The sequence below is a fragment of the Amblyomma maculatum genome, chromosome 1 (assembly GCF_055883805.1).
Source record: "Amblyomma maculatum isolate TAMU_Amacu chromosome 1, ASM5588380v1, whole genome shotgun sequence".
Classification (NCBI taxonomy): Eukaryota; Metazoa; Arthropoda; class Arachnida; order Ixodida; family Ixodidae; genus Amblyomma; species Amblyomma maculatum.
The window spans coordinates 115,901,267-115,914,771 of record NC_139344.1 but is presented as its reverse complement, the minus strand read 5'-3'; positions in this window follow the sequence as shown (position 1 = coordinate 115,914,771).

The window sequence follows — 13,505 nt, the reverse complement described above, 5'->3', positions numbered from 1 at the left end:
TCGAGGGATCCTGAAATTTCTACCAACTGGGGTTCTTTAACGTACATTGACATCGCACATGGGCGCCTAACTTTTCGCCTCCGCTGAAAAGCGGCCGCATCCTTGGGCACAGTAGTCGAGCTCCCTAACCACTGCATCCCCACGACGGGGCTTTCTGGAGAGATGGAGAGTTGAGAGGACAGGGCGTAGAGACGATTAGTACTGCGGTAGTTTTGCGAGTCGCATCAACACTGTTGGGGAGAGGGGCTTTTTGTTTCAATTCGCAAATGTGCCTTTGAGCAAAAATGAGTTAGGTGTACATGTTCAGACCTGCATGTGTCGGCTCTAAATGCCGACAAAGCCTGGTGTTGGGCCACGTATCCAGATTCTCGTGTTTGGTGGTTATTAGGGTGATTAGGTGTAGCTTGCGTGCCACCTGAAGTCCGGGGCAAGTTGTCAAGAAATCATCTACCGTCGCCTCTTTTGTGTTGGTAACACAGGTTGGTATGCAGGGAAGGGGTTCCCCGAGAAAGTGGGAAGGTCAATCGACGTGAGCTCCGCCTCATCGAGGTGCCAATGTCCCTATCCATTGCTTGATAGTCAGGCCAACTGGTGGCCGCGATGCTCCCGAAGGATATTGAGAATGGGAAGGAGCAGGTGGCGCACAGTCCGACGTTAGATGCATCATCAAAAAGCTTGGGTCGCTTTGTAAAGTTTCCGGAACGCGGATTTAGTTGGAGACCATTGTCTGCGGTTGAGAGTTTGTGTAGGGGACGGTGTATATTATTACGGCGAAAGCATTTAATGGCTCATACTGTCGGAGTTCGTTCGCTCACACTACAGCTGTCAATAAAATGACGTCATCACCCGAAACCGAACTAACATTATCAGAAATATAAAAACGGGTCTCCACCGGGAATCGGACCTCCATCCCTCGAATACCCAGCCGAGCACTTCAACCGGCTATGTCACGCCCGGGATCGTGAAACGCACATCATAATTCTCCTTGTCTACCGTGATAATAATAGTTCAATATACATTACGTCTCCCTCGGGAACCGAACCTCCATCCATCGCCGCTTTAATCAAATCCGCCCCGGCCGGGGTCGTGAATAACGCATCATAATTCTCCTTGTCTACAGTGAGGATGATAGTAGCGATGACAACGACGCTGCAATTAGTGATAATGACAATGATGAGAGTAGCAATAATAATGATGGTGCAAATAGTTGATAATGATAATGAGAGCAAACGTGATGCACCGTGTGCACCGACAACGCCCAGGCTTTCACATTTAGGCACTGTACATTCCGCATGCAGTGCTCTCAGAATTTTTCTTCTCCCTAGCATCTCTTGCTTGATCATCTTTCAGTCTTGCATGGCGTTTGACGATGACGCAGGAAGCTTCATCGCGCGCAGAAGGGTCATGTAGGGACAAGCCAAGTAACCAACATGAAGGGCACTGGGGAATCGGTTGACCCGCCTTGTGCAGGTTGATAAGGTACGTGGTTGTGCTCTTCCTGGAATGTCATTGCGCTGGTTGAGCAGTTTTTTTTTTTTTCCGGTGGTAATGGAAGGTATGCTCATTTGAAGTACTTATTACGAAGCGTTGCCCACCGAAGTATTTCCTCTACTTCCCTGAGGCCTAATCAGTGCACCTCATGATGAGGTCATCTGCGCGGGATGCTTAGTAACCGATGTATATAGCGCTCGTCCCGCCGAAACGCCATCGGCGTCGTAGTAGTATAATTGAAGGCACCGCGTGTGAAAAATGACCGGGGGCTGCGTGAAAAAATAGTCTCATGGTAATTTGTTGCACTACTGACTGATAACTGACTGGTGTGGGATAGGTGATGACGAGTTAATTAAATCACTGTAATTAATTGATGAAGTAAAGAAATGAAAAATACAAAATGAGAAAGGGGGTTCAAAGGTGTCGAAATGCTCAGAATGAAAAGCCAATGCTTGGTGATACCAATGAATGACTGACTGAAATAACTGAAAAAAACAAACAAACTAAAAATGACAAAAAGGGGCCTCAGTGGTGTGAAACTGCTTAGAATCAAAATGCGATGCTTGATGATGCTTATAAAGAAAATGTAACTTGTGTAATTGATAAATTGATGAATTGGGATAAATAAGAATAAATAGTTCGAATAAGAATGTTCAAAGGCGTCAAAATGCTCAGAATGAAAAGCCAATGCTTGATTATGGTATTAAAGGTGTACCGCGTTAATCAACGAATTAATTAGTTGAATTAAACATAAACAAATTAGAAAAGGGGTTCAAATGTGTCAAATTCTCAGAATTAAAAGCCGATGCATGCTGTTAAAAAACTTCAAATCGTGTAATTGGTATATTAACTCAGATAATTCAAAAATGTAAACATTCAAAAAAGCAGGGTACAAAGTGTCGAAATGCTCAGAACGGAAAGCGAATGATAAGTATCGGTGTATCAAAAATTAAAAAGCTTAAAACATTTAACATTCAAAAGCCATTGTCCGTGTTTGTGAACGCTATAGGCGGTAGGATAGTTAGAGAGGATACCGGTAAGCTGTCTAAGGAGACGAAAGATTTGATTAAGAAACGCCAGAGTATGAAAGCTTCCAATCCAACAGACCAGATCGAATTGGCCGAGATATCAAAACTAATCAATAAGCGCAAGGTGGCCGATATAAGGAAGTATAACATGGAGAAAATTGAGCATGCTGTAAAGAACGGGGGAAGCCTTAAAGCGGTAAAGAAGAAATTGGGCATAGGCAAAAACCAGATGTATGCGATAAGGGACAAGGCGGGCAACGTCATCGCGAATATGGACAAGATAGTCAAAGTAGCCGAGCAGTTCTATACAGATCTCTACAGTAGCCAAAGTAGTCAGGACTGTAAGGAGATTGGCGGTAGCGAAAAACAGTCCGACGTTCCACCAGTGACGAAGGACGAGGTCAACAAAGCATTAGAAACTATGAAAAGGGCGAAATCATCTGGAGAGGATCAGATAACTACAGATTTGCTGAAGGACGGGGGGGGATATCGTGTTAGAAAAACTGGCCACCCTGTATGCGCAGTGCCTGGTGTCATCGACGGTACCGGAACCATGGAAGAATGCAAACGTTATCCTCATTCATAAGAAAGGGGACTCTAAGGACCTTAAAAATTACAGACCAATCAGCTTACTGCCTGTTACGTATAAGGTATTTACTAAGGTAATCGCTAATAGAATCAGGACAACCTTAGACTGCAATCAAGCAAAGAATCATGCAGGCTTTCGGAAACGGTACTCTACTATCCATCATACCCATACCATCTATCAGGTGATAGAAAAACGCTCGGAATATAACCAGCCCTTTTACATAGCATTCATTGATTACGAAAAAGCATTTGACTCAGTTGAAACCTCGGCGGTGATGCAGGCATTGCGAAATCAGGGGATAGACGAGCCGTACGTGAAGGTGCTGGAAGATATATATAGTGGCTGCACAGCAACCATAGTAGTGCATAAAGAAAGTAATAAAATTCCCATAAAGAAAGGTGTTAGGCAAGGAGACACAATCTCCCCAGTACTATTCACAGCTTGTTTAGAGGAAGTATTCAGAGACTTGGAATGGGAGCAGTTAGGGATAAGGGTAGATGGAGAATACCTCAGTAATCTGCGATTTGCTGATGACGTTGCCTTGCTAAGCAGCTCGGGGGATGAACTGCAAATAATGTTTGGTGACCTAGACAGGAAAAGTAGAAAGGTAGGCTTGAAAATCAATATGCAGAAGACTAAGGTAATGTTCAACAGCCTCGGGATGGAACAGCAGTTTACATTAGGTAGCGAAGTACTGGAAGTAGTAGGTGAATATGTCTACTTAGGACGGGTAGTAACAGCAAATCCGAACCATGAAAAGGAAATAACAAGAAGAATAAGATTGGGATGGAGCGAATTTGGCAAGCACTCGCAGATTATGACTAGCAGCTTATCGGTATCGCTACCGAGGAAAGTATATAACAGTTGCATCTTACCTGTACTCACCTATGGGGCTGAAATGTGGAGGCTAACCAAGAGAGTTCTACTTAAGTTGAGGACAACCCAGAGGGCTATGGAACGAAAAATGGTAGGGGGAACATAAAGAGATAGGAAGCGTGCAGAGTGGGTCAGAGAAATAACTCAAGTTACCAACATTCTAGTGGAAATTAAAAAAAAGAAGAAATGGGCATGGGCAGGACATGTAGTGCGAAGAGAGGATAACCGATGGTCGGTTAGGGTAACAACTGGATTCCAAGGGAAGGAAAGCGTAGCAGGGGGCGGCAGAAAGTTAGGTGGGCGGATGAGGTTAACAAGTTCGCAGGGGTCAAGTGGATGCAGCTAGCTCAGAGCCGGGTTAAGTGGAGAAATATGGGAGAGGCCTTCGCCCTGCAGTGGGTATAGTCAGGCTGCTGCTGCTGATGATGATTGAGTCATGCCCTCAACGATGAAGTCTCCCGGCTTTGCAAACAACGCAAAGAGCGCGTTCCGCTGAACGCGCGCCGGGGCGCATCAAGTTTAAATAAGCATTGTCGCCTTGCAGGCTATAAGAGAAAAAAATATAAATGAAAAAATTTAACAACGAAAGAGTAAAAAGCACTGTTTGTGAGCGTCTGCTATCGCGTCATAGCCTTAACAGCGGAGCCCAAGCGTCTTCCTAATCTTTTATTGGAAGTGCTAGACGAAAGATCGGGTTGCGTTGGGGGAGTAACAGCTCCACGTTTCGATTGGTTTAGAGGTAGAATCGCTCTTGAGAGCGGCGTTGAGAGGTAGACTTGCTTCTGCAACGCTAGTTATATAAGACTGGTTTCACGACGCTCGAATGGGTGCACAGGTGCAAGGTACTGTCCTAAGGTTTGCGCGATAAACAAAGGTTCCCCTCGCTTCCACTCTGAGCCCGTGCACCATTCCCTGATCCGGTGCCACCACAGTAATGTCACCGGGGAAATATCCTAGCGATCGTGCGACTCAGTTTCAATCGCAGTGAAGTCGAACCGTTCTGCTGGGTTGTTTTAGTATCGTCATACCGTCATGGACGAACATTATATCGCTTATCTAAGCAAACAAGTGTTCCTCTAACCTCAAATTCCTCAAACCCCAGCGCAAAGATCTGCAGCCTATTTTTTGCTCGAAGATAATTTTAATGCACTGGCAGCAGAAATGCGATCTTGCAAAAAAGGACCGTCGTCGTTTGCGTCATTATAAAGCTTTGAGGCCAGAATGTGGAGAGAAAAGAAAGAAATAAGAATTGCGGCCCGGGGGGGGGGGGGGGGGGGGGGGGGGGCGGCGAGTATGTGCATGATGGAATTGAACGGCGGCGCAACACGGAAACGGACACAGACAAGAAAGGGACACCACATGCGCATGTGGTGTCCCTTTCTTGTCTGTGTCCGTTTCTGTGTTGCGTCGCTGTTCAATTCCAGAGAAGGAAAGACCCGGCGCTTGTCTCGGGTGGACTGTCTACCGCGGCATGGGGGAGGGTATGACTAAGGCAGCGAAAAAATGAAAATAGTAAGGATAGTCGGCGATGGTTAACCGTGACATGATGGATGGGATGATGTAGGGAGCGAAAAAAAAAAGTGCAGCGGTTTAACCCTGATTTTACCAAGTTAAGGGCCAACCACATGGAGCGAACTTTCTCTGCGAACTTCATGCTGCGCGACGGAACGCCGACGCACCGTCGCCGTACCGAACCACATGCAGCGAAAAACTGGCGTCGTCGGCAGCGTCGGCGCCCGAGTGAGAAAACGCACGACCTGGGTCTGCTTCAAAAACACACTTTTCACACTAAATGGCATTTCAAGAGCAACACTTAAAATAGGCAGCGTCTCAAATTGCGCCCGACAGCGCTTGTATACAGCCTCTGAGTACACGTCCGACGCCGCCGCAACAGCGTACTGGAGGCGCGTCTCTCTGAAGCAGGGTTTGAGCCATGTTGAGCGGAACGTCGAAAAAGGTCCCACTTCAGCTGTATCATCAGAGTAGGCAAAATCGCAACGCTCACGGCACCTTATTGCGGGACCGTAACAAAGCGGTGCCGCCCGCTGCCGCGGTGGACGACAGTGCTCTGCCGTGCGCTGCTCCCTAGTGGTCGCTGGCCTATTTTGTTTCGCATCGATGGTACATGAAACGTCGCTATGAAATGCCTTCGTGCTATAGTAAATGGTCTACTCATAGAACTGCCTAACTCTCAATCCCATTCAGCAATGAAAGCAAAATATGATTAATTTCAGCTCCACTTTTTAGCGGAGGCAGCGTGCAAGCGGACCGGAGCAGCCGTGCCGCAACAGCGGCAGCGGGTTGTGTGCAGAACCTTACTTGCATCGCAGCTATCGCTTCTATATCAGCCAGAAGAGAGAGTTAACTTTAGATCAAAAAGAAAGAAAAAAAAGAGAGAGAAGAAAAGGGGGAGGGGGCGCAGTGAGTGGAGTCTTCCTTTCAAGACCCCAGGGGCCTGGGCTGCCGCTCTTGCCTGAGTTATCAGCCGACGCTAGGTCGCTAGGTCAGAGCATAGCTAGCAGAGTGGCCTCCCACTGCGCTTCCGAATGGTGTGAGTTTATGTCTGCAGGTTTGGGGCCCGAGCACCCCCATGTGATGTGGTAGGCGGTGGGCTGGTCGTCGCACCAAGGGAATATGTCTGTGTAGTGTTCTGGGTAAATGATGTATATTGATATATAGGTTGGGGAAAGTGTTGGTTTGTAGCTGTCTCCATTTCCGCGTTTCCTGTGCATTTAGCCCCTTGTGTGGAGGGGGATAAATCCGACGTTGTTCGCGTACATATATTGACACATGCCATTCATAGACGACGAAGATTTGAACGGGCGATTCGGAAAAGACGACGAAGCAAAACGGTGCTCCGCTTTTGTGCTGCCCTGACTGGCTGTTGGTGTTCTTCGGTGACAGAGTGCCAGAGCGCCTTCTGTGTAACGTTACGTTACAAATCTGGTGGAGGAATTGCCAGGTATCGATCCAGTCCTGCATAATCAACCTGTCAATACGGAGCTTACCCCCGTACATCAACGCCTCGGCCGCCGCCTACGGGGAGAGCCCCCTGAATTCGGACCCCTTCCGGCCGCAACCAGGATGGCCGTAGAACCTGCTGCAATGACATCTGAGAGCAGGCTTCCCACCCACATCCTGTGTCATCAGCCGAGAACACCCCCCTCTATTCATGGCGACGTGTTCGAGGACGCCGAGGACTGGCTTGAGAACCACGAGCGAGTTGCTCGTTACTACGGGTGGACTGATGAGCGTAAGCTCCACAACGTGAACTTTGCTCTTGAAGAGTCTGCACGGACATGGTTTGAAAACCATGAGGCTTCCTTCCCATCCTGGGCAGCCTTCTGTCGTGATTTGAAAGCCACTTTTCCTAGCGCCGACCGCCGGGAGCGAGCAGAAGCTGCGCTACACTCGTGCAATCAGCGCCAGAACGAGAGCATGCGTATGTTCTTTGAGGACATGACACGCCTTTTTAAGCGTGCAGACCCATAAATGCCAGAAGATAAGAAGCTGCGTCACCTGATGCGGGGCGTTAAACAAGAACTTTTCGCGGGACTGGTGCGCAGTCCACCGCGCACTGCGGCGGAGTTTCTCAGCGAGGCAGCGACCATGGAGACAACGATGCAACACCGAGCCCGTCAGTATAACCGTGATGTGAACATCATTGGGTCCGACGCACCCCCTGTGCAGGTCGGCAGCGACATGGACGCATTACGAAATCTCATCCGTTCTGTCGTGCGGGAGGAACTGCAAGCACTCCGGATGCCAACACAACACTCACTGGCTGAAGTCATCCGGGACGAGGTGCGTATGGCAGCTGAGCAAGTTGCTGACGTTCCCCAGCAGCGCGTTTCCCACCAGACGTTCGACATGAGGCCCACCTACGCGTCCTTCCTACGTAAGGCTCCCCCGCCGGACCATAGAATCAACGCCGCAGCTCCAGCAATGGAGCCGCAGGGTCCTCGCATGTAGTCGCATGGAGCCTCGCTACTCCCCTCCGCCAATCTACCAGCGACCCCGTAAAAGTCAAGTATGACAGCCCCGGGATCGTCGGCCCCTGTGCTATCATTGCGGTGAAGCCAGTCACCTTTACCGGGCGTGCCCGTACCGCCGCGTCAATAAGCGGGGTTTCGCCTCGGAGGGCCTCTACCCTCGGAATGCAGAACGGCCTACTGAGATTGCAAGCGACCTTGCAGCGCGACAGTACCCCGTCACACCCGGTTACCAAGAGCGTCGGTCTACGTCCCCGACGAGCAATCGTTCGACAAGTCCCAACTCTTCCCGACGCCGCTCTCCCAGCCCTGGCCGGGAAAACTAATACCAGCGGCCTTCGGAGACAGGGTCGCTGTTGTCGGGAAATGTGAAGATTCTCCGTCATCGCCAGACCGACCCGACGAGATTTCGCTTGTGTCAGGTAGCGACAGCATCCGGCATACTACCTCCGATTTGTGTGTAACGATTGATGAAGTGGATGTCACCGCGTTACTAGACACTGGTGCCGATTATTCAGTAGTGAGCCGTGGTCTCGCCCGAGAATTGAAGAAAGTTTTGACACATTGGTCCGGCCCGAAACTTCGGGTGTCCACAGAGCAAGTGTGACAGTTACTGCGCCTTTCCCTTCCTGTGAACCAATTTAACCAATTTAATTTAAGTCACTTGATTGAACCTGCAGGCAAGTGCACAGCGCGGGTCGGCATCCGTGGTTTTGTGTATGTCGGAAAATTTATCGTGCTTCCTGAGTGTTCGAAAGACTTGATCCTTGGTCTAGACTTCCTGCAGACCAACGGCGCTGTCATTGACCTGAAAGAAGCGCGTGTTTCCTTTTCGACGAAACGAGCCGTGGCGCGCATTGAAAACGAAGGTCCGGGTCTGAACGTTTTGCGTATAGTCGACGATGACGTGAGGGTTCCGGAACGTTCTAGTGTGCTGGTTCTTGTAAAGCATGATTTGTTCCACGATTACGAGGGCATCGCGGATGGGCACCTTCCGCTACTACTCGAGAAGGAATTAGCCGTTGCTCGAGGGCTCGTACAACTCCAGAACAGTTGTGCTACTGTCCTCCTGACAAATTTTGCTAAGGAGATGAGGCATCTCGCCAACGACACGGCTGTTGCCGTCCTTCACGATGTTACTGCCTTACCTCATTTATGCACCGCCGGAGCGAACCCTAAAGAAGAGGCCGCACCTTGTCATGCTCTGCAAACCGTTAAAATTAGCCCCGACTTGAGGCCCGATCAAAGGAATCTTCTCTCGGCTCTTCTGAGCGATTTCGCAGACTGTTTCGCCACAGGCTCTAAGGTCGGTCGTACTCCTGTCGCCAAGCACCGCATCATCACCGATGAGACCACGTTACCGGTATGCCAGCGCCCGTACCGGGTTTCTCCTAAGGCACGTGACGCCATTAAAACGCAAGTGGATGAAATGCTTGCGGACGACGTGATCCAGCCTTCGACGAGCCCATGGGCGTCACCAGTGGTTCTTGTCAAAAAGAAAGATGGCACCTTGAGATTCTGTGTTGATTACCGAAAGTTAAATAACGCGACCAAAAAGGACGTCTATCCGCTGCCCAGGATTGATGATGCCCTCGACCGACTACGCGATGCCAGGTACTTCTCCTCATTAGACCTCAAAAGCGGATACTGGCAAATCGAAGTGGATCACAGAGACAGAGAGAAGACTGCATTTGTGACGCCCGACGGCCTATACGAGTTTAAGGTGTTTCCGTTTGGTCTTTGCTCTGCACCGGTCACGTTCCAACGTATGATGGACACGGTTTTATCAGGTCTGAAGTGGCAGTCGTGCTTGGTGTACTTAGATGATGTTGTTATTTTCTCGCCTACTTTCGAGCAACACTTGGACAGGTAGCGCATCGCGCTTCAAGCACTCAAAGGCGCGCAACTAACGATCAAGCCTGAGAAATGCCGCTTTGCTTTCATGGAACTACGCTTCCTCGGCCATGTTGCCAGTGCACAGGGCGTTCTCCCTGATCCCGAGAAGACTACCGCAGTGTCAAATCTTCCACGCCCCACCGGCAAAAAGGCACTTCGGCGATTTCTAGGTCTTTGTTCATACTATCGACGCTTCGTCCAAGATTTTTCTAAGATAGCTGAACCACTGACAGCACTAACCAGAGAGGACATACCCTTCCTGTGGGGAGACGATCAAGAACAAGTCTTCCAGGAGCTTAGAAGCCGCCTACACAAACCCCCAATACTCGCCCATTTCGCTGAAGACGCCGCAACCGACGTACATACTAATGCCAGCAACTTTGGCCTCGGCGCGGTACTCATTCAGTGGCAAGGCGGAGTAGAACGGGTTATCGCCTACGCGAGCCGAACACTCTCACGATCGGAGGCGAACTATTCGACAACGGAGAAGGAGTGCCTTGCGGTAATCTGGGCCATCAGCAAGTTTCGACCATATTTGTATGGACGACCCTTCCGTATTGTCAGCGACCATCATTCCTTGTGCTGGCTAGCAAGCCTTATAGACCCGTCTGGACGCTTTGCTCGTTGGAGCCTCCGTCTTCAAGAGTATGACGTTACTGTTGTCTATAAGTCGGGACATAAACACCAAGATGCGGATTGCTTGTCACGCGCGCCATTGGACTCCACTGCAGTAGAAAACGCCGACGATTTTCCCTTTATTGGGGCCATTACTCAATCCCATATGGCTGACCTTCAACGCAAGGACCCGGAGCTGGCGCCGCTCATCGATTATCTGGAAGGACGCGATGCTAGAGTACCGCTTGTTTTTCGTCGTGGCTTGCAGTCATACGCTTTACGAAGTGGAGTTCTCTACAAGCGCAATTTTGAAAGATCAAGAGAGACATTTCTACTCGTAGTACCTACGCACCTACGGCCTGACATCTTGAGCGCTTGTCACGACGAACCGTCCGCCGGCCACTTGGGAGTTAGTCGTACGCTTGCAAGAATTCGGGAGAAATACTATTGGCCGAAATTATTACCTTCAGTACGATTTTACGTTAAAACCTGCCGTGACTGTCAACGCCGAAAGACTCCACCCGTGAAACCAGCTGGATTTCTTCAGCCGATCGCTCCACCGCAAACTCCTTTTCAACAAGTGGGAATGGATCTTCTTGGTCCTTTCCCGAAGTCACTAATGGAAAGCGTTGGATTGTTGTCGTGACAGACTACTTGACCCGATATGCTGAAACCGCGTCGCTCACAAATGGAACTGCCACCGAAGTATAGCAGAGTTTTTTGTCCACGACATCGTGTTGCGTCATGGCGCTCCGGCTGTTGTCATTACCGACCGCGGGGCAGGTTTTACGGCCCGCCTAAGGCTGTACTGAACCTTACACATACTAGCCATAGACGGGCCACGGCATACCACCCGCAAACTAATGGCTTAGTGGAACGGCTAATCACAACTCTGGCCGACATGCTGTCTATGTAAGTGTATATAGAGCATAAGACCTGGGATCAAATCCTCCCATATGCCACGTTCGCATATAATACGGCACTTCAGGAGACGACGCGGCTCACACCCTTCGAGCTTGTCTTCGGCCGTCGAGTGACCACTCCACTGGATACAATGCTGCCCGTATACACCGACGACGAACATGAGCTTGACCGGGACATTGCTAGTTTTATTCAGCGTGCGGAAGAGGCGCGGCAGCTGGCAAGACAGCGCATATACCTACAACAGCAACTAGACGCTGACCGTTACAAGGGACGGCGCTTCGCTAGCCTACGAGCCTGGAGACTATGTCTGGATTTGGACGCCCGTTCGTCATCGTGGGCTCTCTGAAAAATTGCTGCGTCGGTACTTCGGCCCATCGTGTCCTCCGCCGCCTCAGCGACGTTACTTATGAAGTTGAATCCGCGACCCAAGATCCCTCAAGCCGCAGACGACGCAAGTTCACTGATGTTGTACACGTCGTCCGGATGAAACCCTACCACGATCGCCCCGATGACTAATCTTGAGACTGATGGCGCCCCGTTTTGTGCTGTGGTATCCCATACCAACCTAGCATACTATCTGTCAGCTCATCGCATCAAGCAGCATTTGCAGCATCGAGGCGATGCTGCCAAGAAGGGGGGCAATGACACATGCCATTCATAGACGACGAAGATTTGAACGGGCGATTCGGAAAAGACGACGAAGCAAAACGTTGCTCCGCTTTTGTGCTGCCTTGACTGGCTGTTGGTGTTCTTCGGTGCCAGAGTGCCAGGGCGCCTTCTGTGTAACGTTACGTTACGATATCATCCACTCGGTACGGCTCAGCGATCCTCAGGAAGGATTCAGTATTGACATTTGGCTTATTATTTACGGAAACAACAAACTTTAGCACACTTTTCTGAAGTTTTTCGTATCGTCGGCGCGCACGACTCGGAGCTGCAGCCGGCGCGGAGCGGCAGCAAAGTGCTGCCATCTCACGGTGGTCGCACCCAGGAACGGCCGTTCGTCCGGCCACCGGCGAAAATACCTGGCTCGGCTTGATAGCCAGCGAACTGCTGCCGGGCGGCAGTTCGCAAGGTTTGCCGCGGAAAAATCTCTCCATGTGGGTCGGCCTTTAGACGATCGTTCGCTGAGTTTACGTGGCTTTCGGGGTGATTTAGCGCTTGATTTTGGATTCTAATAGTTGCTGTCTTTTCAACGATATGTGACTTGATGTTATAGCAGAAATTCAACTCCAAATTCAAATTAACTAATTAACAGCAAACAATTAAGACCATCAATTAATTAGTAATTGTACTGGATATAGGCTATCCAGCCATATATTTTTGAAGCTGTAACATAAAGTCCAGTTTTTAATTCTAATGAACTCATTAAGGATAATTAAAACTTGCAATAATCAGTGCAATCATACTCAACATAAGATATACAATGAATATGACGATAATGTAGCGTGCAGCCCAATTTTAACCACAATTAACGAATGAACTACAATTAATTGCGACGCGCAATTAGTAAAGCGGTCATGTAGTCATGTGATAATATAAAAGCTTAGCATAGCACATCAGCACGTACGACTTATTATACTAGGCCGGCGCAGCTCGTTTAGTCTTGAAGGTCGACCTGAAGGCTGTTCTAAGGAACGGAATCAATTTTTGAATTTAGCAAAATGAAAAGGAAATGTAAAGGCGAAGTGACCCTCATTTCTCAGTGGGCACTTACCGCGACATGAGGGAAGGAGGTCGAGCCGAATCTTGCGCACCAGGTTTGCCAGTTTCAACTCTGCGAGGGTGGCCACCCGACAGCGACCGACAGCGACACCACCCAAGCCTCTCTAAAAGGGTTTAAGGCTACCTCCTCTGAATCACATGGGTCGGATCATTTTCGCGGTGCGCTACAACCCTGTTCATCTTAGCGTTTGAAGCCAAAAAGTTAGATAATTGCTATGTCGACCAACGTTTCAAGATAGGGTAAACTGCAGCACGCCGTAGTATGGAATGGGCACAGACCATCGCCGATCTGGCGTGAAGATATCTTGAGCCCATCCTAACAAAAGTGCGATCGCAGCGGGGGGCGCTGAGGCCGTGTTAGGATGGAGG